The 2391-nt window shown below is 42.4% G+C and overlaps 1 non-coding gene across 1 annotated transcript; it reads left to right on the forward strand.

Annotated features, from left to right (window-relative positions):
• Window positions 1–2086: 2086 nt before the first annotated feature.
• Trnal-caa (transfer RNA leucine (anticodon CAA)) lies at window positions 2087–2161 on the forward strand. Its single transcript has one exon. It is a non-coding gene; the product is annotated as a tRNA-Leu (tRNA).
• Window positions 2162–2391: the final 230 nt, after the last annotated feature.

Here is a 2391-nt window from a genome sequence, read left to right on the forward strand (position 1 = left end):
ATTTTTGAAAGGTATATACGTGTAGAACGTTGGGACGAAAAGGTTTTACAATATGTACGTCACAAAAGTTGCTACAGCCCATTGTTCGAAGCAGTGTCACGGTAGCCGTGGAACGCTCTCAGCCGGAGACGTCCGGCTCAGTAGAAAACTCAGTAGAAATAAAGTTCACAAAATTATTTATATTGCAGTACGCAAGAAAACATATTCGCCGAAAATTTGACGAACAACATGTGCCGGAGGCAGCATATCCAGCTCAGCCAGATAGTCATTTCTCGCCAAGAGGAAGGAGGCAATTGCCCGCCAGGAACAATTCGAGTTAGAGAAAGGGTTGATATGTGGACCTGGAATTGTAGACTAAACGAAAGTAACGAAAACACCCTCTTTTTGCTCAAATTTTGGTCAAAACATAGCGTCCGATCCGCCATAGTGGATTCTTTGAATTTTGAAAATCTAATTTCAGATTTGTGTACAGCGACATCAAAAATATATAATAAAACGTAGTTTTTATGCAAATTGAACTATTAATAGGTATAAAAGTTTTCTATAAACTTAAAAAAGTTGTTCTCGAAAAACAATTTTGCAAAACTGCGTGCAGCAAAAAATAAAAAGGGTTTAGCTTATTAACTTTTACCTTTAACCACCGAAAAGTAAACACTTTTCTTGGGAGATTATACTCATAATATATGTAATCTGTTAATATTAACCGTTTTTGTTCAGCCATAAAGAGTGAAACAAACCCCCAAAAATTGAAGTCAAAGTTCGAGTTAACACTATATCGTTAAATTTAAGGTTACTTGATTGTTATTAGGTATAACCTCCCATAAATTTAATGTAGTAGCGATTGGTGTTATCCATTTTTTATTTCAGGCAATTCCTGAGGAGCTACACTGTACGCAGTCTGCGTACTTCAAACTCGCTTGTCCTTGATCAAACCATAATTACAGGCGCCATTTTGGTTTTTTTGTACTGAAAATCTAAAACAAAGTTCAAAGTATGATCAATCATAATCTCTAAACAGATCATTTTTATGTCTTTTCACTGTCTCAAAAAAAATTCCAAACTTTGCCTAGTTTCTACTCATTTGAATGAGAACCAGGCCTTAAGTATTCGTGCGGCCCGTGGTTCTCAGCCTTATTTTATAACAATACGCATCTAGCAAGTAACAGCCGAGTCCAAAACCATCAGCTAACGCTAAGGGCCTCTTAAGAGTGCGGTTGTCCCACTCAGCAAAGAAAAGAAAAAAAAATATTACAGGGGTTAGACAAATATATGGAACACCGCGAGAAATGCATGCTTCAGCATAAATGAAGATGCTAGCCAAGTCTGCAGGGGATGCTATTGTATTAGCACCACGAACGGCAGGTATGCAAAGCCCTCAATACGACGCAAGCGTCAGTCGTTGTCAGAAGGGTATTCTATGTGGTAGTAAGCGCGCTACGTTGGAGCTTAGTGAATTCGAACGTGGACAGTTTGTTGGCGCTCGTATGGTGGGTGCTTCTGTAACCGTGGGAGATAAATGTTTGTTGTTTCAGGAGGCACCTTATCGATGTTTTATACCGCACACAGGGAAAACAGAGAAACATCATCCCCTACGTCACAACGAATAAGAACGTGTGTACTGAGACATAGTGACAGACTGACGTTGTAGATGATTGCGAAGAAAAATGAGAGAGCTAGAGCTGCTATGAAACTTCCTGGCAGATTTAAACTGTGTGCTGGGCCGAGACTCGAACTCGGGACCTTTGCCTTTCGCGGGCAAGTGCTCTACTAACTGAGCTACCCAAGCACGACTCACGACCCGTCCTCACGGCTTCAATTCTGCCAGTACCTCGTCTCCTTCCTTCCAAACTTCACAGAAGCTCTCCTGCGAACCTTGCAGAACTAGCACTCCTGGAAGAAAGGATAGTGGGGAGATATGGCTTAGCCACAGCCTGGGGGATGTTTCCAGAATGAGATTTTCACTCTTCAGTGGAGTGTGCGCTAATATGAAACTTCCTGGCAGATTAAAATTGTTTGCTGGACCGAGACTCGAACTCAAGACCTTTGCATTTCGCGGGCAAGTGCTGTGAGGACGGGTCGTGAGTCGTGCTTGGGTAGCTCAGTTGGTAGAGCACTTGCCCGCAAAAGGCAAAGGTCCCGAGTTCGAGTCTCGGTCCAGCACACAGTTTTAATCCGCCAGGAAGTTTCATATCAGCCCACACTCAGCTGCAGAGTGAAAACCTCATTCTGTAGAGCTGCTATATTCACTGCAGAACTGAGTGTTGCGTTCACAAATCCTGTCAACACCAAAGCATCAAGAACGGCGCTCCATTAGCGGGGAATTTAAAGGCGAGCCGGAAATCCAAGCTTCCCTAGCAATGATGTAAACGCCCTTAACAGGAAATAATCGTG

The sequence above is a fragment of the Schistocerca cancellata genome, chromosome 4 (assembly GCF_023864275.1).
Source record: "Schistocerca cancellata isolate TAMUIC-IGC-003103 chromosome 4, iqSchCanc2.1, whole genome shotgun sequence".
NCBI lineage: Eukaryota > Metazoa > Arthropoda > Insecta > Orthoptera > Acrididae > Schistocerca > Schistocerca cancellata.